At 40.2% G+C, this 24,058-nt stretch overlaps 1 long non-coding RNA gene across 1 annotated transcript; it reads left to right on the forward strand.

Moving 5' to 3' along the window:
* The first annotated feature begins 8,811 nt into the window (after nucleotides 1-8,811).
* On the forward strand, nucleotides 8,812-15,974 carry LOC107316228. Its single transcript, XR_001556242.1, has 4 exons — nucleotides 8,812-8,889; nucleotides 11,704-11,762; nucleotides 13,562-13,627; nucleotides 15,134-15,974. It is a non-coding gene; the product is annotated as an uncharacterized LOC107316228 (long non-coding RNA).
* Nucleotides 15,975-24,058: the final 8,084 nt, after the last annotated feature.

Consider the following 24,058-nt stretch of genomic DNA (forward strand, 5'->3'; position numbering starts at 1 on the left):
AGGTATTATTTACTTGTTCCTGTGCCAGCAGTGCATAATTCAGGCTGGACAGACTGGAGCAATTATGTCGCATTTTTCATTCACTCAAACGAATCAATCGCTTGCTTCACTTGTGTGTGAACAACAAGTAGCAAAAACAAAAACAAAACTGAAAAAATCAAATCCAAATACACAGTCGTTGGGCAAAAAGACTGCTTTTTAAGACCAACATTTACATGAAATTATCTTTTTATTTAATTAACAAACCCTGCAAATAACTGCGTATCTCTTGAGATGAACGTATGAATCATTATCGTTTAGCACTTGCAGGATAATAACAGGATCTAAAAACTATCAGAAAACAGAATACTTGAAAACCTACCAGTCAGTGGCACCTCCTGAATGGTACGAAGGTGAAAAATGGAAAGATGAATGAGGAACAACTTTTAAAGATGCAGAACACTGGAGAGCCTGCAGTGAGGTTCTTACAAAACCTAATCAATGGAGTCAGCTGCAGCTCACACACTGGGGAACAGATTGCTCCTTCCGACAAAGTGGGGGATGGATTACAAGAATAAGAAAGCCAATGTGGGAGAAAAGGTTTATTTCTAGCTACAGGCTCCCCAGAATTGATATGCACGTGACATGACAAGACTGCGCACCATCTTCAGTTCAAAGCCACTTGCAGCTGATCCCAAAGCCAAAGGCAATGTGAGCTGGGAGGTTTTCTGAGCCCAAGCCCATGCAATCTGCCCATCTCAATCCAAGCAAGCTGTGAAGAATTTCCATTTCTCCTGCATCCCACATTCTTGTTTTTGCAAGATTCCCTCCAACTCCTCTGCGAGGAAAAAAATCAGTCCCCCCCCCAAAATATATATAGCTAATTTCAGAAATAACTCCAATGTAGACTTAAAGACTCCGAAACCATAGTGGGGCTGCATTATGAATATGATCGTCTGAAGTTAGTGCTCTCTTTTCATTCATTTGCCCAGCAATTTATTTGTAAAAGGTAAGCAAACTGAAATGAGCAGGCAATCAGCTGCCCTGACACACTATTTTACCCAAGGGTATTCTCCAGAAACGGAGGCAGACTATTTCAGCCATACAATGTAATATTTATACCTTCATCACAAGAAGAACTCATGACCTTACTCCTAGTTGTAATGAAAAGGTATGTATTAGAAAAATAACCCTCTCTTTATGATGAAAGACATTGCTATACCCCAAACTCTAATTCCAGTGGATAGAGGGGTACTTTGAAGTATTGCGGGGAGTATTCCAGTGGAGAAATCATCTGTGGATGGTCTGTATATGCAAACCAGCACCCACACAGAGCAGTGTTGGTGGGGGTTTGTCTATGTTTGGAGAGCTGCTCTTGCAGCTGGGATGCAGCCCTTCCCCTTTTCAAAGAGCAGACATCCAACCAGGCTGCAAAAAACCCACCAAAATGCAGAAAAATCAGATGGGGCCTCTTCTCTTGGGAAGAGATGTTTGAGTAAGATACTCTCTGGTGGATATTTACAAATTTATACCAATGATAGCGCTGATGATGGCACTCTCTCTGGTGTTGATGCGTACCTGCACCTCAGACCTGGTGGAATCCCCATACCCAGAGGCCATCCCAGGCTCCAGCACATCTCCTTTTGGGTAATTCTGGGGTGAAAGTAAAGAAAAAACAAGCAAGAGGATGAAAGACAGCCTGCTCCAGCATTTCTCCTTGCTCTCAGTGCAAGCACTGAAAAGAGAATATTGTTCCCATAACAAAGGTGGATATTGTGAACACAGGCAGATGATGATGAGCACTGGCAACAGACTTCCTGTATCAGCAAGCAGGAAGGTGAAATTATACCAGGGAAAAATTAAGATTAAAATAGCAATGTGATTAATCTTCTATTTTACCCGGAATAAATAAACCTTTACCTCCGTAGCTGTTATTAGAATAGCTGGGCTGATGTGCTGGTATCTGCTAAAGAGCTAACATATTTAGTTTTATTGTTTTGTCAAAATATTAAGAATATCAATATATCTCCATAATTCAGTGTTACACAAAGAAGCATTTTTGTGCCATATATAGCAAAGATTGTATTATACTTTTGAGATCATAGGTAATGATGACAAAGTGATCTGTGTTCAATTTCAGCATTAATGTCTGGTTTGAACAAAGCCTGAAATATGGTCTGGGAGCTAAGAGGCTTTAATATTAAGATCTTTAACTGTAATTTATGTGACAGAAGATAGGGTTTAGCATAATAAAATGTAATGGGCTCCTAGAATGAAGAGGACTAAGAGACAATTGAAAACAAGGTAAAAATGGTAAATTATAAATAACAGTAAATTTACCTTTATGTTGTTACTTCATTTATTTTTGATTTGTTAGACAGGCGCTGTAATTTCTCATTTTGCTGCATTTGGAAGCAGGCATTTCTCAAATAGCACACCTCAGGATGAAAGGGTCGGAGGCACAGCGATGCAGTTGGGCCCATGTGATGAAAGCTGTATTAGGGCTCCAAATAGAAACCCTCTTTTTCTCCAGAGTTTGCAATTTAGCTGCAAAAATTCAGCCTGAGTCGAATTTCAGCACCAAAATATATGGGGAGAAAATGCATTTGCTTGTTTTACCTCCAGAATTAGTTTGGCTTTTTATCCCTTTGATGCTGTTTAAGTGTGAAAAATGAGAACATCGGTAACATGTTTCAATATATATTGGGAATCAATGCGCTGAAAGGAAAACAAGATGGGCACAGTAGAGAAGAAAAGGATGATCTATTTTTCTTCTGTGGTTTTCCAACTCAGGGACTACCACCTCAGCATCCTTTTCCTTATTTCTGGAGTAGCCAGAAGGCTGCTTTTGATGACTGCTCTGCATATGACCAGCATCAGCGTCTGCCTGTCTCCTTTTCTCCAGTGTTTAATTAATGGCTTCTTTCTGATGCCGATGGAAATTCAAATGGTATTTCCTCCTTCAGATTTTTGTGTTGTTTTTATTATTCCTCGGTATTCAGCTCTTATTTTAGGTCTGTAGGTTTGGGGCTGCTCTCCCAATGCAAAGTATGCAGTGTCTTGCTGCAACCCCTTACAAGGGCTCTCTCACCCTTTTTATTTTTCTTTTCCAATGTACATTTAGTCAATTTTATCTTTTCATATATATACATATATATAAGCTACTCACACATCTGATGACCAATGACAGAAGCTCCTTTTAGTGGCAACAGTTGGGATTTCCCCTTTCACTATTTCTTAGGATTCTGCCTCATTTCATCCTGGCTTAGACAAAACTGGAGAAGGAGAAATATGAGACTATATGTGTGCAGGGTGTGGAAGGAAACACAGTTGTCTATTTTCAATAGGCACTCCATAAAAAACCCCAAATCCTATATAAGGAACAGAAATTTCTATCCTTACGACGGCATAATGTTACAACTGAAGAACCAGCAGAGTAACATAAAGTAACATCGATCCTTTTGCTTATGAACTGAAAAAGGAAACGACACGATAGCAGTCATGGTTCTGGGTAAGGGTCCTACCCTGTGTGTCCTGGACAAAGACAGAGCAAAAGTGATGGTCTGTGAACCACAACCCCTCCAGAGATGGGCTGTGGTCATTCTGACACCACGAAGGGGGAAAGCTTGGCGATGCTTCAGGTTTGTTCCACCCCCATCTTCTGTGTCACAAATTATTACCTACATGCCTGGTGTAGGCCAATGACCTAATGATATCCTTCTGTGTTTAATTACCTCGATCTATAGACCATTGAAAGCATTGAAAAGCCTCCTATTGTCTTCTATAGAAAGCGGATTGGCGTCTCGCTGAAGCAGAAATCAGGTCTGAGATTGGGAAAGGTTAAAAGAAAGACTACAGCATTTCACAGAAAGAATCCTGATGAGATATGGCTTAAAGTAAACACAAACTTTTAATGATAATTAATAAAACATGCTGTGGATACCTTACAAACGACTGATACATAATAAATGAGTCATACAAATGTATTCATTAGCCAAAATTATCATACGTAATAATTAATTTTTCTGAAAAATTTATGCTAGGGGGAAAATCCTGTCCTCAGATGTATTTGTGCAGCTTCCTTGGTCTCAGTGCAAACCTGCATGGGTACAGAGGGCTGTAATGTGTGCATTAACAGCACTGGGAAGAGAGTTTTATGCTCAGAGAAGTACATGCATTCACCCTGCTGTATTTCTCATTTAAAAACTAGGTTGTGTGTTAAATGAAATTCTGTAGCCCAAGGAATCTTTGCCTCAGCTCTGCCTTCTGCACCAGTGAGAACTCTTTACTGGAGGAAATGTGATTTATGAGACAAAGTTTTCCTTTGGTTCAGTTTTCCTAAGACTTTGGCTATCTGTTTAAGCAGGTGTATGGCGTCTGTAGTCACACTGCCCAGGGAAGTGTTGAATGAAGTGTTCTTCTAAAGTGAATGAGAACTTTGTCTGAAGGCTTCTTTAAAAGCAAAATGATGCACGCTCTGGCTTATCAAGGCTTTGGCCTGAGAAGCTGTGCACAGGCACTGTTCCTTCTGGAAAGGACACTTGTCCAGGTTGACTTTGGAGGTCAAATAAAAATCTACAAATAGGAGTATTTTCTCACGTAATCAGGCCCAGCAAGCACAAGCATGGCTTTCTGGCCATGGTTTTTTGCTCAGCGATGGCCCCGAGCTTCCTGCAAGATACCACCAAGGCACGTATTTGTCGCATCAGTGCTGAATGTCTCCCAGCTCCTCCTGTTGACATACCCAGGAGTTTCCTCCCTGGGACAGCTGCAGATCAGATGGGTGCAATTCAGAGGTTAAGCAGGAGAGGAGATCAAAGTTTATCAATAGCAGAGACCTTCAGTTATGGCTGCGGAGGAGGAAAGTAAGGGCTGATCTCAGGACGTGGCTGTTGTATTCAGCTCCTGTTACAAAATGGGTGAATTTGAGACTTGGATATGGAAGAGCAGGTGGTGGAGAGCTGTAGCAACAACGTCATAGAGTCTGAAAAAGCCAAAGCTTTTTCCCGAGGTAGAATTCAGAACACTGCAAAGATGGAAGAATTCCATTTTGCTTGCCCCAAATGAATGCATTATCTGTGCTTTCATTCACGTTTCCTGCAAACATAGGACCATGGAGAAAAGATCCAATAAATCATTCTTCTTCAACAGGCGTTATTTATTTTTTCAACTTCGATGTTGTTTCACCATATTACCTCCACAATCACTACTTCAGACGAATCAGTACATTTTAAATGCAGTGACATGCCTTGAAAGCAAACATACTTTCTTTATTCATTGCAGAAACTTGCCACGGCGCAGCTAAGTGGCTCTGGTGTAACAGGTTTTAGAATTTGATTACAGCACCATCTACTGGGTATTCAACTTTTTATTTCCCCAAACCCTTTCCAGCATCTCTTCCTATTGCGGTAAAAGCATAGGGTCACTTTCAGAAAACAATTGCAGGAAAAAAAAAAAAGGGTTGTAATCTCATTATGGCCTAAACTCAAAGGCCGTTGAAATCGTTGCAAATATTCCTTGGGATTTGGATCGGGCCATTTCCTGTTGTGCTCAGAGACTTAAATTATCAGGTTGGACTCAGTGATGAAAAACAGATCTAAAGAGTGAGATATCATGCCTACTGCAATATGTTTCATACAGTTATAACGAGGGGTCATCCATTTAACTAATGAGGGCATTACAGTACTGAATGGGTGTGACTAGTCAGGTAGGAGGGAGCAAACAAATGTGATGTCCTCAGGCAAAATAACTGAGTGGCAGCAGAAAGGGCTGAATTAATTCAAACAAAGAAATTTCACTTAAGGGATTAATCAGTTAGACTTAATTCATACTGTATAATAGGAGTCTCTTGTACTACTTGCAAAAAAATTGATTTGCTCCCAGAGAGGGGGTATGTTTAAAAGCTGATTAGTGGAAACAACAATTAGAATATTTTTATTCCCTGATGATTGTTCATTTTGCACATAATCCAAGCTCCCACTGACTTTTACACAGCTGTGAGTGTTCTGGACATACTCCTGCTAACACGAGAGTAGAGCTGTATGCCATCTGCCAGTACCAGGATCCACAAGGAATCCTGCTCAAGTAAGATGCCATTTGATACAGTAGAGCAATACCAAACTATTTGCAGCTGTTGGTGCTCTTTTTTGTGCCCATCAGTGGATTTAATGTAGCTATTCATTATTTTGGCCTTCAGGTGAGAAAAATTCAGGCTGCCATTTTGCTGTTACTAAATGAACTGGCAGAAGTAGGAACTGGCACAAGAAGTCCCCTCCTGATGGAGACCTGGTCCTTAAAGCAGAATTTGTTTTGTGGCCCACCTGGACAGTCCCTGCCCTGTAATGAACCCCAGAAAAGCCTCAGAGCCCTTTTGCTCTCCATTCCTCTTGCTGTCGCATAGAGTGGACATGGTACAGTGCTACACTTGGTGGATGAACAAATACAAAAATATCTCTTTCTGACCCATGTTGTCTATCATTTTTTGTCATTTACTAGCTTTTCACTAACCCAGCAGCTGCATGAGCGAAACCTAGAAAATGGTCTGTGTAGAAAAGAGCAGCCTCACTTGCTCTTTTCACATACTAACACTTGATGAATTCCTCCATGAGATGATTCCTGCAAAGAATAAGCTCTCCTGGATGTCTGAGCTGAAGGACAACCAATAAAGGTGGCCTGTGCAGCCATCTTAGCCTCATTATATTTTCCTCAGCCTCCTTAAGACCGATGGTGGGTGAAAGATGAAGTACAGCAAGACATCCTTATCTCACAGGGAATCCTATCACACAAGCCTTGCAATAGGATTACAGAGTGCCTCTGTCACTGTTACTGATAGTCTTTGCCGTGTGCGTTCTTGAGAAACCTTCCAAAGACCACAAGTCCTTCACTGAGTGTGACCCCAGATCTCCTCCAGTTTCCAGCAGACATTTGCTCCCTTGTCTAAACCTTCAATTTCTGCAACTAAACCTGTTTATTGTTTCATTAAAAATGAATTTTCTCATCTTCCTCTTTGCAAAGAGCTTCACCACATATGAAGGCTGTTGGAAGTATCAGCTGGCACATCTAGGACTTTCTGAGCTCAGAACTGGAGTTGGAAAAATTCAGAGACTTCCAGATTTTAGTTGAAAGGAACATTCTTTTAATTAGAATAAACTTTGCAGTCAGACTTCTAATCTGTCTGTCATCCATCCATCCATCCATCCATCCATCCATCCATCCATCCATCCATCCATCCATCCATCCACCTACCTATGTACCTACTTATCTATCTTGACAGTGCAAAGAGATGAAGATGAGGAGGATGGCAGTCCAAAACCAGTGGAGGAAATGGGGTTACCTGATGATATCTCCTTCGCCAGTTTAAACAGAAAGTTTAAACCTTTCATTTCCCAAACAGAACACCCAAATTTGGCAGAAGCAAGCGGCCTTGCCCATGCTTTCAGAGAGGTACACAGCAGAGCCGTGCTTGATCTAAAGCAGTCCAATGAAAAATATATTCAGGACCTCAGGAAGATGAAATGCTTCCTTCCATATGTATGAGTTTTACTAAGCTAGTAATCCGCAGTTTAAAAAACTTTTTTAAATTTAATAAAGAGGTGATTTTAAACTTAGATCTGCAAAACACTCATACCTCCAGCACATTGCCTCAGTGAAATATCCCTCTACATGAAAATATAGACAGTTAGTTTTTTCTTCCAAAGTGAAACACTGCAAGGTCTTTCATTACTGGTTTATTATGCTTTCTGTATCTTTGCTCATTTTTCACCAGTATTGCATTAAGTATTGATATTGATTTCTTGTAAATGGTACTGAAATGGATGGCTCACAGTTTTTGTTATTGTTCTGTAGCACTTGTATGTAATTTATTATAGCTGCAATGGAACCTGCCCCTTGCTGCCAGGGTTTAAATTAAATGTGCCATGTTTTGGCCCGTAGTAGTCACATACATTTCTCATTCTAGAACTAAAAGTATTATGTACAAAGTTACTTTTCTAATTGCTTCCTTAGTAGTACTAAAAAAGTTTATTTTAATGATTTTGGTAATTAATATGTAGCGCATTGGTTAAGTTAATAGTCTTTTTCTATTCCACTACAGAGACAAATTGCTGTCTGTAAAAGCAGCGTGGAGCAGCCAGTAGACATGACTGGCTTCTCTCCTTCTTCTGAAGGCTGCCTTGATACAGAGCAGCTCCCACCACTGTCAGTGCATGGTGGACCTTGGACTTCAGCCATGTGAGGACTCCTGAAAAGGTCATAAGGAAGAAAACAATGGGATCAGTACTGAGAAGAAGCAGCCGTACTGGAAAGGGGATTTGCCTGGACCTGACTTTAATGCAGCGGGCTTCCTTTTGGACACCCGATTCAGACTATCAGTTAACTTGGTCTTCTGAGTATAAAGCTGTAGCTGTGACAAAAATGTAGTGAAGCAAGCAAACTCCCCATACCAAATTCCTCTGTACATGTGGTTCCGTCACTTAGAGAAAATGTTGATTGAGAGAACATTAGTGGTTTTAAAGAAAAAAAACACCTGACTGATAGAACAGCACCAAATACATTGATGTTGAAAGTGTCTTACTATATATTTCTCACTTTTATTTGCTGCCATTTTTCATAGAAAAAAAGCAAAAACACAAAACTTGGCTATTCTGGCAGGGAGACACTATTTTTTCACTCTGTCCGTGTATGGGAACTATTGAGTCACAGCCTGAGCCACTGATTGAGCATCTGGGGAAAGGACCCGGTCAGCCCTGGGAGCACAGGTGAAGGCGATTCAGGTGTGGGACCAGAAGGGGTGGAGTGTGGCTGCACCTCTTTTAGACCCCATTTAAGGGCTGACTGCCACTGGGGATGGTTCTCTGGTTGGTGGTCCCTCCCTAGTGGAGTTTTCCTGGGAGTGTAGCCCTTTAGAGACAGGTGAGTGCTTTCCCTTTTACTTTGTGGCATCTTCTACTGTGCTGATCCCTTTTCCCTTGCACCACTTATATTACCCTTCGAACATGTTGATCTTTCTGATTGGTGCACCATGACTGCTCTTGAGTCCCAGCATTTTGAAAGGGGCTGAAGGAAGGGAGAAGAGCCGCTTGGTGCTTTGCTCAGTGCAGCTGAGAAGACTGTGGTTCCTTGCGGTATTCTGCTTTCCTGCAGTTGCACTCCTAGCCCTGAGTGTTGCCAAGATATTATTTCAAAACTGTATTGGTGTAAAATGCATTAGTTCTAAGGTGGTTTAGAAGCCATTTATAATGAAACTTGGAGTTTTTGATAGAAGAGTAACTGAAACCCTTTATAAAATATATTGGTTCCAGTTCACTGATTAAACTCAATTGCTGTTTCACAATCTCTGTTCCACTCAGCTTCCTCTGTTGGCCCTGTAGAGTACCCAGACTTGTCTCTGAGCTTGGTAAATGGGGATCTTTGATGCTAGGTAGGAATGTTATTGCAATAAGAGTTCACAGCTCTGTTTTAAAAGACGCAGCATCTCTGCAGCAAGGGGGCTAAAGCTGCTGTTTGTAAGGGTAAGGTAACCACAAAGCATGGCACATCCCTTGTCCTCAGGCACTGCAAGGTTTTAGCAAGGCAGGGGCTTGTGCTCCATTGCTGTATGTGTGTTGGGAATGGCCCTCCACTCACAAAATGGTACTGTTACTTGCTATATCATTTACAAAATAGCATCTTTATTCAGGCTGTGTCCAGATATCCTGTACCTGTTTGCTGGTAAAGCTCAGCTGCAACATGGGGACTATTTAGGTGTCTTTAGTCAAAGCTGTGGCTGAGCAGCAAATGAGGACTAAGCACCAATGAGCTGGAGAGCAGGTCTGACTGCTCAAAGTTGGGTGTATCACTTTTCTAGATCTATTCATAACCTCGGAATGATAACAAACTCATAGAATGGTATAATAAAGCCATCCTTAGGAACTGCCAAGGAAAGGATCTGGTGCACAAGCTGAGGCATGGGTGGGCTACCAGCAGCTTGGTTGGGAATAACAGCAGGAATGACATTCAGCTCCTGTGGGGCATTGGCATGCACTGGAGCTGTAGAACAGAGGGAATATGGTGAGGTGAATGTTGCATTTTAAACCAGTTCTATACAGTTGTGAAATCCCTCACTGCTGCATAGCTGAAGAAATCCTATTTTTATCCAGGAAATCCTTACATATGCATACAACACAAGTAAGTCCTGGTTGCATAATGCATTTCTGTCAGCTGTAAGAATGTGTACTGTGCTTTTTCACCATGAACTACTGTCCTCTTGTGGTTAAGCTGGAACCATCAGAAACCCAACAACCCAACCTGTGCTTGTTAAAGACTGAGATATATTTTAACTTTAAGTTCTAAGGCTTAAATTCTCTCTGTATATTCAATTCCATGTGTATTGGACCAAATCATTTGCCAAAAATTCTTAGTTTTGTAATCACCCAAATAAATGTTGGGCCTTATACCTGGTTTGCCAAATCATTGTCTGAAGCAGGAGAAAGCTAGAATCCTCCTCTGTCTCCAGTCTTTGCATTATTTCCAACCACTGTATGCGCGCTGAGCAATTTGCTGCACTTACGAGGTTTATATGGAACCTTGCAATGCTGAGAGAGAATAGATTTACTAAGAAGGTGCAAAAGAACAATTCATCATCATCTTGATTTTTCTCCCTTCCAAACGGTGTATTAGCAGCCCAGGCAGGTTAGTTTCCCTCTTTGGAAGGAATCACTCTTGCTATTTTTGCTCTGTTAGTTTGTTCAAGGCCCCAGGGAGCAACAGGTCCAGAATCCAGAGCTCATATTGCAATGGTGATGATGTGTTTTGCAGTAGCACAGTGGAAAATCTCTGCATCAGAGGTGTTAATCTGATCTGTCAGTATTGGTGTCCCACACCTCAGCCCCGGTGCAGGAAATTAAAGGATGAGATCTGCAAGAGAACTATTTCATAATGCTTTAAACAAATGAACTTCTTAACATTTCATGATCTGTGTGAGATTGTTTTGTTGGTAGCAATACTGCCTGTGGTGCAGAGATTGTGGCACACATCCATTGCAGCCCAGCAATGTGCACAGAAGTCGGTTGCTTGAGCTTTGCTGTTACTGGGTAAATTACTCCATCACCCTCCATTTTCATTTGGATTCAGTTTTAGGGACGCAGCTGGCCCAAACATGGTACTGTAGTAGCTTTATAAGGGAAAACTGCCTGCTTCTCCCAGGAACTGTGATAGAATCACAGAATAATCATTAAGGTTGGAAAAGATCTCTAGGACTCCCAAACCCAACCCACCCCCACTGCCCCTTTGCCTCACTGCTACATCTCTACAGCTCTGGAACACCTCCATGGATGGTGTCTCCACCACTCCCTGGGCAGCCTGTGCTGATACTTTTCACTTCCCCTTCTTTCTTTTTCCTAACATCTAACCTGAATGCAGGAACCTACCCTGCACAACCAGAAGCACTTCACTGATGTGGGCAAAAATTGAGCAACCTCCTCTACTCCTTCTACCCTTCCCTCGATCCCCCAGCTTGGTTTGGTTTCTGTCTTCCCTTTATGCCTTTTTTCAGGATATTTTCATTTGCTTTACTGTCTCCTGGACACCCTCCAACCCATGAGGGGCAGAAGCGGGCTTCCAGCCTCATATCAGCAGGCTACAGCTCTCATGGGAGCACGAGAGCATGTCTGAGGAGAAATAAATGCAATCTGTGCTCAGCAAGAGGCTGTGGCAGAGCTTCACACTAATGCCTTCTGTTAATTTCAGAGTCCCCTCAAGAGAAAAAAGGCATATAAAAAGGAAGCTGAAATTCCTCAAGGATAACGGTAATGTACCCTATCCACAAATTACCAGCAGACCTTTACAGTAGCTTATCGCCTATAAAAAGCTTCAGAGTAGTCATTACAGCCATTGAGCTGATGGTAGTTTTATGACTTTTACTCACCATAAGGCGATGCAGCGGTCACCTGATGCAAAACCGCTTTGGAGGGGCTGGCACCTGCAGGGCCCCTGTGCCTGCAGTGTCACCTCCCGGTCACAAAGCAGGAGGGGGAAATGGAGCTGTAAAAGTTCCCAGCTTGTGTGCAGAGAGCTGTGAGGGGCTGCCAGAAAGTTGCAATAGCCCAGGTGGGTAAGCTGTGTCCCAAAAATGTCTGGGATGAACTGTCCTTCTCTGCATCTTGTGGGCTCTTGTAGAGCTTGCAGAGCAACAGGCTCTACAACTTATTTGCTCAGGACACTGGCACTTAATGTGTTCTATGTTGCATCGAGACTCAGCATGGGAGGTCTTCCTGTAGTGAGTAGTTGAGATTTAGTGTATTGGGCATAATGAGGCTTTGGGGAGCTAGCTGATGTGTCTCCCTTACTCCTCACTCTTCATTTGGAAGGAGATGAAGAAAATGGAATGCTTCAGGTAATCTGTAGCACACAGGTTAGATACAGTCATCCATCTGCACGTATTATTGCTGTTCTATTTGTTATGCAATCAATGACAATAAAACATGAAATGTAACTGAACAAAAGCTCTATGCCAGAGTACAGATGAGGCTCCTGCCCACATTCTGCAGTGGAATTACTGTATATGCCACTGTTGTTAGATCCCACTTTGTTTCAACTCTAATGCCATAACAAAAATTTGTTTCCATAAAAACATACATTAAAATGTATGTATGTAAGTGTACACACATAACTTATCTTAGCTCACTTTATTTGCAGTGAGGCCAGGACTTTATCAAAGACTGAAGCAAAACCAAATATTGTAAATAGAAAACAAATCTTGAAGTGTAGTACATGCATAAAATCTTAAGCAAATGTTTACCAACTACACCACCTGGAACAATTAAGGTGCTGCTGTGGAGCAGCACTTTGATTTAAGAGGGTATGGTTTGCAGGTCTATGGTAAGTGCCAAACCTGTGTCATCCAAAGCATGGATGTGCTTCAGTCCCCACCCTTCTAGTGCTCTTGTGAACTAATCTTGTACAAAGAAATAGCTGATGATTTACACCGGGGGAATGGAAAGGGAAAAGGTAGCGATTAACAACCGCGCTCTCTATACTTATTTTTACTTTATTTCTACTCAAGTGTGTATCAAATGTGGGCCAGATCTTTCACTGCCTAGCAGTGCAGGGAAATGCACACTTCATTAAGGAAAGGAACACAAGTGGTAGTGTTTCATCCATTTCCTGGCTGGATGGATTAGATGTTTATAGAACAGTTAATCCAGTGAATGACTATTAAAAAAATCATTGTTCAGTTATTTTTAGATTCAGGACTCTAAAAGAAGGAAAATCACTTAGATTAGTTTGAAACCCTCTGGAAATTTGGTCTTCACTCAACCTAACACATGATAGAGGAAAGTAGACCTAAGGAAGACCACAAAAACATTGACAAGACTAATGAAGTCTTTTAACATTTTTGCATTATACTTTATATTTTTATATGAGCCTAAGTGATAGACATAGAAAGGAGAAAATACATACACATATGATGAATTCATATCACTCAAATCTTTCAATTAATTGCTGGGTAAGTGTCATTTATGTCATATTGTCAACAGACTTGTTCTTGAGAAATTTGTGTTAGGAATGTAATGTATTTGTAATCTGTTGCTTTTTTGTTTCTCAGGGAGTACCCAGGAATTATTTTTGGCTGTTGAAATACTTGTATGTAGCTGGCACCTTGAACATTAAGGTATATTTGACAGTCTAATGTGGACATAGTATTTATATCATATTGCTTATTCCATGTCCTCTAACCAGGTGTTCAACATAAAATGCCTTTCTTAATGCAGGATCTCAGTGCTTCCTCCTTGAGAAGAAACTAACAGTAGAAAATCATGGTGCTAAAAGATTTTTTGGTTTAAAAAAAAAAAAGTCTTAATTAAACCTTATTTGAATTCAAGAGAATGTTTGTGTCCTTTGGGGTTGTTATTCAGTTCTGTTCCATCATATTCCTCAGAGTGGATTAGATTTTCTAGCTGATGGCAGTATGTTTTTTTTTAAGAAAACAAATGTGTTCAGTGCATCCTCTCTGGAAAGCTTGCTTGGTCTAAATATCGATTGGGTTTTACTACCAGCCAAGGTCAGAAACTGAAGAGGTTCTTGCTGCAGGAACCTGTATATTAATCTCAATATCAACAAAAGTACCTAAACTGTTATTGGAATTTGATGATCAATTACAGCTTTGAAAAGTACTTAGTATGACATTTGTCGAGCTTCCATATTTTGTGTTATGCTGTCACACCTGGTAGTTCAATAACTGGAAAAATACCAGCAAAGGACCTCTTCAGCTCTTTGTGCAGATGATATCTGCTTTATAATTCCTTTTTCTTGCTGAGATCTGCATTAATGGGCATTCCACACCATTAAAAGGCTTTTTTGCTGCCGCCCTTACATTAATTCAAGAATGTATCTCTGTTGCTCATGTTTAGGCAGACAGAGAACACAAAACCTTCTTCCCGATGAATATTTCTTAAGTTCTGACCCTGAAACCTTTACCTTTGGAAATGCCATCATTAAATTCAAGCACACTTCCTCTGTCTGCTTTCTTGAAATAAACACTTGTGCAGGGTCTCTAGGCACGTGGACTCACACCACATCACATAGGAGTACAGTTGCACAACTGGGCTGAGTAAGGGGCTGTTTCCCCTGGTGCCTGCTCTGCTTATATGGGGAGAGTGCACTTTATACATTCACAGATACATTCTTTCCCCCCTCTTTTGCATTAAAACGGTGTTGTAGAAGTAAGATCATCAAAGGCTATAAATATGACACGATCCTCTTAAAACTTTTAAATATTTACAAGTCCATTTCCTTCCTCGCTTGCTTCCCAAGATAGAGTCTCATTAAATTAAACCAACTTTCAGAAAAACTTTCCAGCAATCACACCAGCATATAATATCCAAAAGTCGTCAGAGGGCAAGGCCTGGGCCATCATAAGGATTTATATTCATTTGGGGAAAAATTTCACATCAAATCTGAAAAGAACACCACAACAAAAGAGCAGCTCTCAACACTCTCTTAAATTAACTCTTTTCTTTGCTTTGGACACTCTATTAAAAGGCAAGGCAAAAGCTTGCAGAAGTGCATCCTGAATCTCTCTATTTAGCAGAGCTGCAAACCTGGTCCTCACTCCCTGATTTTTCTGCCTAGCTTGTTTACACTGGTCTAACATTTCTCTGTTGGCTTTCTTTTCTAGGAAAGGCAGCCGTTCTCCAAAAACACAGAAGCTTTGCTTGTTTTAAGCATCAATTGTGACAACATCATTAGAAAATCAGCATCATTACAACCACAAGGACCTTTTCCATGTGAGAATGCGTAAAACATTAGAAGTGAACTTCTGTCTTCTGACATGTGTTGCACCCTCCAAATGAGCTGGAAAGAAAGTAGGAGTTTATCAGGCATCAAGTTCAGCCATCCAAATATCGCAATCCTCATTTTTGTTGCTAGTCGTATGCAATTTTGAAATGGTTTGTAAATTTAATTGTCAGTGTATAGAGTATGCTCAGGCCATGCAAAAGCAACAGCACTGCCTAGGATTAGCAGCTGTATTTCTTAGGCAAGTAGGTCTAACCTGCTTTGTTGGAAGCAAAATTGCCCCTGTGCTGTTTTAGCAAGGTGGCAGACAGATAGGGTGACACTTGGTGCTGTGAACACTCAGAAATGGTAGCACTTCTGGGTCATCAGTCGCTCCACTATAAAGCTGGAGCAAAGTTATCTGCTTATATTGCCTGTTGTTACTACTTCCAATGGCCAGGAGATGAAAACAGAGGATCTCCTTCCTTTTTACTGCACTAATATTATGAATGATGGTAATTGTGTTGTTTTTTTTTTCTTGTTTGTTTGTTTTTTTCAGGCTGATGAGAATCAGCATTCATTTTGGAATTTTTGCTATTGATGGTCAGTACTTAAGTTAGGCATCACTATAAATCAAGATTTAGAACATATCTTGTCCCAGTGCGCGCTTCTACTCCTTGTGTGTTACAACTTACGTGAATGATTGGATGCCATATTAAACTACTATATTACGCTATAGTCTATGTCTGACTTTCAGAGGATCTTGAGTGGTACAGGTAGATCACTTTAATCTACTTTTAATCCACTATTTGTGTAGCGTTTGTTAGATATGGACAGCAGTTTGAGGTTGGAAGAACGAAAACTCTTGGATGTTAGACATTTCTAATTCATACTTAGCTCTATAATGGGAAACTTTTTGCTGGAAAAAAAAGTGGGGGTTGTGAGTTGTAAGGTCTAATTGGAAGGCAAAAATGCAGTCAAACGTGCTGTCTGCTATTACTATGTGATATTCACGATTAATGCAAAGCAATCTTCACTTTCTTTTCCTGTGCTGCTTTTTAAAGTCAATTATCAATATCATCAACAAACAAAGCAACAAAGCTGATGTTTCAGTCATCTGCTGCTGAGACAACATGCAACTGACTCCCCATAGGCAATAATGAGCATGACTTGTACAGTAGTAAACTACTTGCCAACAAAAAGCAAAAATTGTTTTAAGTGAGATTTTACAGCTAGAAAATATTTTAAAAGAATTAATAGCAGTGACCATGTACTAATATGTAGTTAATTACATCAACTTTGAGGCTCTAGCAAGACTATCACTGCTTTTCTAGGATCACTGTGTGCCTGCTGCACATATGAATTGAAGCAGCATGTCCATAAATTAATGCTTACTTAGCTTGGCATATTTGATTTCATTTTTTCATGTTTGCTACTTTCCTGTAAACACCTGTTTCAAAGATTTATGTCTGAGAGGCAATTTTCTTCCCGAGAGAGTTATCTTTTAGTCACAAAAGTAGGTCTCCAGAATCATAGCTTGTTGCAATAGCACAGGAGAATAAGTCAAGAGTTATCACCAAGTACAGCCAATTCAAAAAAAATCTTTTTTTTTCATTTTGAGTTATTTTTCAGTTCCAAATCCAGTTTCTGAGTTATGATTATGAGGCTCTCAGCTCTAAGCTCAGTTCTAACTAAAATTTTCAAGAAATCATGGGACTATTGTGTTGAAAAGCCCTCTCAGAAATTAAAGGGAAAACATACAGCTGTTGAGCTGATGCCTTGGAAATGCACCACGTAGCCCTCATTGCTTGAAATATTAGCTCAGACTCACAAGTGTACTCAGATTACTCTTCGTTTGCTGGTGACCTCTGTTTTTTGAGCTTAACCCACAGATGCAAAAGCCCAAAGGAATTCTATATGGAGTCTGAATGTTGACTATAACAGAGTTCACCTTTACTATATTATGAAGGTGAAAATTAAGGGCTTTTGGAAAAGAGGAAGTATTCAAGCAGGATTTTGAACATTAACAGGAAGAGCCATAGGGAAAAATTTTGTAGATGCCATGTATAGGAACAAGAGACTGGGAGCATTAATAAAAGCATCAATTAACAAGAAGAACATGCAAGGTGAGAGATGTCATCAGGCACCAAATCAGTTAATTAAGTCCGGAAATGAAAAGATGTTTCTTCTGTGGATGGCCTGTATTCCTTTATTCATTGTTTTGAGCAGACTGCAAGATCTTCATTCTACGTTGGAACTCCATGGGGACAGTTCTTATGGATTTTGATGGTAAGCATCCAAACAGCACCACAGCACTGTGGGGCATTTGAGGTGAAGTCATTCTTATAGAAAGAGCCAGTGTAATTTCTCTGCACCATTTAAATCCAAACAAATTCTATTTTAAGCACTTTGGAATGACTTGAGTGATGCAAAGGCCTTTTCTTGGGCTTTCTGCCCGGAAGTGAATTTCACCCTCAGTGAATTATTATTATTATTGGGCTCTACTTATGAAAACATAAAGCAAATAACCCATGCAGATAATATTAAAGCACTGGGAAATGGAAATTCACAGCAGACTGAAGAATGAAGTAGGAATTGTTATACAAACCTTCTTTTTGTGCTACAGGAGGATGCACTGGATGACCTCTGGATCTCCCTGGGTCTGACCAGTGACAGCTTATTGAAAAAACTCTTTTTTCCATAAATATGTGGTGTATCAGGCACCAAGGCACATATTTCTCTCCATTTTTTCTCTTGAAAGCTACTGTAGATTTATTACATTTTCTCAATTTTTTTTGCAAGTATTTCCTGAGTCAGAAATGATGATATCCTGAAGATGAAGTGATGGCATTACAGCATTTTCCTTACGTCCCTGATAAAATCTACTATTTTATTTCTGCTTTCACGTGAATGCGTGCATCACTAAGGATCTATTTCGTCCTCTAAATTTTCTTTTCACTGCATCAGAATACTCAAATATCTTGTCACCTTTTCCTGGATCAGTGCTGTGTTTCACTCAAGTCTGGGGTTGAGTCCTTCTCTCTTCTCCCTCCTTCCCTCCCCCTTTTAATTTTCATAACAATCAAAAGTTGTGCCATGGAGAAAAGGAAAGCCAGTATTCACAGATCAAAATATGGGCTGCTACTGTATATGAGATAAAATCTTGTTTATTTGATAGCCATAAATTCTCATAAGAGTGCGTATTAATTTCTCTGTGTGGGCAACCTTCCTGAGTGGCAAGAAACTGCCACAACTAGCAGTGCCTTTATGGACATAGGTTAGATGAATACACAGGCTTACCAAGGTCCTTTTTCCTTAGGCTGATAATAGCTCCAGTTTAGAACTTACTCTTTTGTTCCACTTATGCTATGTATATGTTTGTACTTAGCATCCAGTAGCTTCCATATTGACTTCTTGCACAACGTAAAGCAGAGAAACTTCATAATGCTTCAAATAGCACCAGTGGTTAACAGATGTAACCAAATTCTACCATCAGATCAGAGCTGCCTTTGCCTCATTTTGTGCCATATGCATTCGTTAAAAGGTAGATTTTAGCCCATAAACTAACGGTACTTATAGTTAGTCTCTTTATTGTATTTCAGAGTCTTTAAACCATGGCATGTAGTACTGCTTGCTGCAAACAACAATTTCCTTTTGCCTCCTACCCTCTGCTCACTTCTAGATCTCTTTTGGTAGAAGTAAAATAAATGCAACACAGTCTACAACAAGAGAACTAAGAATTCAAAGGCGTTTTTAGCACTGGGCAAAAAATTAAACAACTTCAGGAGACGCTTATGGTTCCTAAAAATGGAAGTATCAACTGGTAAGTTTTTTGAAAATTGAATATAAAATCATAGAGAAATGCTTTATTTGATTCTCTGTTTATGGGAAATTCATTTTATTTGACTTTTTTATTTGTAATATCAACTATATTGCAGAGCAGAGTTTCTAGGTGCTCCCTTATGGTACCATTCTTCTAAATTATTAATGCCGTACTGTTGATATATTGTCAGCCTTGTACATACATTCTATGAAAATGAGTTTTACAGTAGGCTGGGATTTATAACAAAGCTTGACATATGCAGCTAATTCACCTAGACAGTCTTGTCAGTTTTAGGTTCATAAATAATTGATACTCAGGGCTTGGAGTTCAGCTACTGTTAGTGCTCCAGCTGTTAAATTTCAGCAGCATAATGGATGAATATTTGTTTATAATTTCTGTACATGGACCTGATGTCAGATCCCCAGTCTCATTTACATAGGTAGATTGAGATGTTGGAAGTGTAATGAGCATATGAAGATGATGAATTGTTTTCCTCAGTGCTGGTGCGTTTCTGTAAATGTTTGATTAGTTTTGAATGGATTACTGTTAGATTATCTGGTTCAGGGGTTAAAGTGAGCAGCTCTCTGCTCCCAAAGCTTTCATGATGCCTTGCTGACAGGTTTTAAAATTCATACACAGCGATATCAGTGCTGCAAAAGCTAGGGGTATTCTTTGCAACAGATGTTTAGTAATTAAACATACGGTTTCCCTGTTTGGAAGTTGCTTGGGAAATTTAAATCAGAATGATTTGTTTACCGTAGTTTGAGGGAATTACAATTTCTAAAAAAATAATACACTTTTGCCCCTAAAGTGCTGAAGTTTTTTCCCCCCAGTGGCACTAATTAAAAATGAGCAAAACACACACATGCCCTCACAATAATTCAGATGTTTAACTCCCTGGCAGACAGATGTGAAACTATTAAAAGCGGAAGTTCCTCTCATTTTCTCCTTTGGTAAATTAATGAGCAATACTCAGAAAAACATGTTTGATTGGACATCCAGTGCAGAGATGCTGAAGCAGAGCAGATTTTTAGCCTGAGCAGGGAGAAGCTGAGCAATGTGGGTGTGCATGTTGCGCATCAGCCCATGGTGACAGGACAAGCACCGCAAGCAAACGATGTTGGAGAAGCACAGAAGTTGTCACCGTGAGCTTGGTGCCTGCCTGCTGGTGCTGGCAGGTGTCTGGAGGCTCTGGGGACACCTGAAGGCAGTAGGAGCACTGGGCTCTGCTCAGTGCAGAGATCTGCATCTCACCTGCAGCCTGTGCTGAGGCAGAGGTGCTCTGTGGAAACCAAAACCAAGCCTTTATGGCCACAACTTCCCATTGTTATTTCGTGCCTGACCCCAGCCCTACCGCTGCCTTTCCTAGTCAGGAGAGCAGCAGCCTGAGGAGTCGATCGCATGGCTGCAGCTAAGCTGGGCCGAGCCCTGTGCCATGCTGCGCTTTGTCAGCCCTGTGTACAGCTCCCCGGCTTGTCTGGCAATCATGTTAGTGATTATATGGGTAATGAAACACGTGCTCTTTTTGTCTGTGGCTCTGATTAATCTGCTTTCTATTTAGCTGTGATTTATGGCGCTCAACTGTTGAGGTGAGCGCTGGCCCATCAGTTCCCCAGCCCATTACAGCGCCGGGACCGCTAAATGCCTGCGAGGCTTGAACTGTTTCTTGACAGCCAGGCTTCCCGCTACATTCCCTCCAATCTGTTTTGCTTCCTGGTGTGACCTTTCATACAGTAAAATACATTAGTTGAATAGCACAGTCTCATTAAAAGAGTGAATTAACCGAAGAGTCTTTTTAACTAAATGACAGCCAAAGGACTGAGTGCTAATAGCCACGGGCAGTTAGAAACTTAACTCATGAATCAGGCTGTTAATACTGCTCGGTGCCTGAAGCGCTAAGGGCACCACACTCTCTGCTTGCTCTCATAAGAAGAAAAGCTCATTACTTTCCTCCTGATGGGAGAGAAAGAGTGAGCGAGCAATAATAAAGCTTGAATTTTTCAATACTGTTAAAAATGGGGCTGACAGATTGCCGACAATAGGAGCAGCGGCCTAGACACTGCAAAGAGAGCCACTGAATTAGCAATACCATATATCATACAATCTAATTAAATCAACCCGAAGAATGAAATTAGTTTTCTGTGAGTGAAATGGCCTTTGAAAGAGCGCTATTAAATGAACTGTAGAGCATTAATTAAATAATTCACAGTGAGGGATTTTGCATTTATACAAAAATTGTGCACTTAATTGTCCATGCTGTATTACAGATTTGGCCTTATGTTAACAATGTGTCTAAAGCACACTTATTGGAGCATATCAGGAACAGCTTAACGTAAATGTAGCTTATAAAGTTTTAAGGATTTGCAAAGAAACCAAAGAAAAGGAGGACACGATAGAAAAAATACACGCGGAGTTAACGACTTTTCCACATTAATCCTCTGTGCGTGTCACAACTTGTTACTTTCTTTTTCCCTAGTGGAATGACATCAGGGCTTCAGTTTTCTTAATTAAGGAAAAGTTCTAATGATTTAGCAGAAAGAAGTTCCATTAATTGACCTAAAATAGAATTCATAAGTATATAGCTTGGGGGTGGGGGGGGTGGAGAAGAAATAAAAACAGACATTTTGGATTACATAAAAAAATAGAGTTCCTCGAGCTCTCAGCAATACGAGCAGTCACCCATCTTGAAAATAAAAAGAGGCAGAGAATCAATTATAACTTTGTTTTTTGGTCTTCATAATGCTATAATTTCAATTAAGGTTTTAACCATTTCGAAAGGAAAAGATTTGTTTTGGAAACCATCAGAATAAAACATATTTTAAAATGCTAAAGTCTTAGAGGGAGGCTTAAAATAATCATAAAACTTGTTTTAGTCTGCCCAAATCTCAGTGTTTTCATAAATATACTATTTCTCAACACTAACTTTTTACTCTATGTTACTCAACTTTCTACCGAAGAGAAGTCTTGTCTGTCAAATATACTTGATGATGATCTGTGATTGTATTTTAAAGCATATTCTTGTTTTTGGTTCCATTTTTCAGCCAGTGTCAATGGTGTGATGAGCTTTGAGCAGAGACTGACATGCACTAGGGAGATAAAAGTAAAGAGAACAAAACAGTGAAGGATGAGGTGAGCATCCTTCAAGATGTAGCAAGAACCTGGAAGAAAATGTAAGGCGTGTATACACTGAACATCTGACACAGCTCTATGGAAAACAAATCTCCATAGACAGAAGTGGTGATTATCATCTTGAGGCTGTGCACAGCAGTGTAACTGAAGTACTGCTGACCTCTGTTGTTGCCAGCAATGGGAAAGCAACGAGATGTGTGCAGAGAATCTGCAGCTAATACAGCAGCCACAAAATGCCAGCTCAGATTTACCATTCTGATTTACAGCTTGCTACCCTCAGTATTGTGTGCTTTCATGCAAGGCAATGGCCTACACTGATCAAGATGGCTGTGAGTATCTGCATCCCATGGGTGAATAAAGAAATGCTGACTGTCATTCCTCTGGAAGGTGAAAGGGAGAGCCAAGCCAGCATCAAAATCTAAGGGGTCTTTATCAGGTAAGCTAATCCTCATGGTGAGTATTGGTAAATCATTTGGCCATTAGATGCTGACACAGGCTATGCATATTTGATCTTTGAGTTTGCGGTGCAATCTTTTGTTCACAAGACCACCTTGTAAATAATAGCAATAAGCCTGGCACCACCCAGGCATGCCTGAGAGACAGTATCTACTCAGAAAGGCACCTCTCATTGGAGTTATGCAACCAATTGGAGTTCTGCAACCACAGTGCAGGAAGGACAGGCCTACAAGGTGCAAACACCGAATATCTGTTTGCAGGATCTCCCCAAATGTTTTTACTGATGGGTATGTATTTTGTGGTGACTACACACTCATGGCAGAGTTTTCTTCCTAAAAGTTTCATGTATAAGATCTGCTGGCAAAGTTTCCCCAATTTGCTTTTGTCCTCAGTCAGAGAGATGAGAGAGGATCATGCTGCTTTTGCACGGATGCCCCCTCACATTCTGAAAACTGGTAGCAGTGGCCAATACAGATACGACTTTGTGGTGCCTGATGGAGGCAAAGATGGAGGGCCTACAAGGTACTTGTCTTCTGCACATACGTTGCAGTTATCCTAAACTGTTTAACTGGGCCTGCTCTCAAACATGAGCAAGGCTGTAATTTCTTCTGACACTCCAGGTAATGCTGACTAGACTTTAACTGATAATATTTTTTTAAAATGACACTGAAAGGCTCCAGTGACAAATTATTGTAGTCCCATATTTCCATTTATTTTATTCCGAGATGTGGTATTGATATAAAACCATCTTGAACCTGTTAATGATATTTCATGTGCAGTAATGTCAAACTATTCAATCAGTCGCATCATTACCTTTCATATTAAGCATATTTAGTTTATTCAGTCATAACAAAGCATTTCTAGCACTAAAGGTTTCTTTTTTTCCCAAGTACTCATTCATTTCAATTTCATTTCATATCATCTCTAGAAATGTATCTTTTGTCTTGATTTTAGAGAACAGCCAAAGGAACAAAATGTTTTATTACCTGAGCTGAAAAAGAGCTGAAAAAGAGCTGAAGATTTGTTCCTCAAAATAGGTAACTGAAAATATTTGGGCTCTTTCATTGAAAAGCTTATTGAAGATTGAATTTTGAAGGTGTTTTCTTTTAAATCAGAACTTTCTCTTTGAAGAGCTTGAGATGTTTGCAAAGTTGGTGAAAATGCTGATTAGATCTCTAGGTCACCCCACTGGCAAAACAAGACACAGTTTCCAGACACAGAATGCTTCCAATTTGAAAATAACACTGTTGCTGAGGTTAACAAAGAGACTAAGAAGCCTGGTAATAACTAGATATGCAACTACAACTGTCTAAAACTACTCCATGAAACTTACTGTATATTATTTTAGCACAAAAAGGAAATTAAAATATTTCTGCAATATTTGGGCTCTTGCTGCACAAATTTGTAATCTTTGAATTT

The sequence above is a fragment of the Coturnix japonica genome, chromosome 6 (assembly GCF_001577835.2).
Source record: "Coturnix japonica isolate 7356 chromosome 6, Coturnix japonica 2.1, whole genome shotgun sequence".
NCBI lineage: Eukaryota > Metazoa > Chordata > Aves > Galliformes > Phasianidae > Coturnix > Coturnix japonica.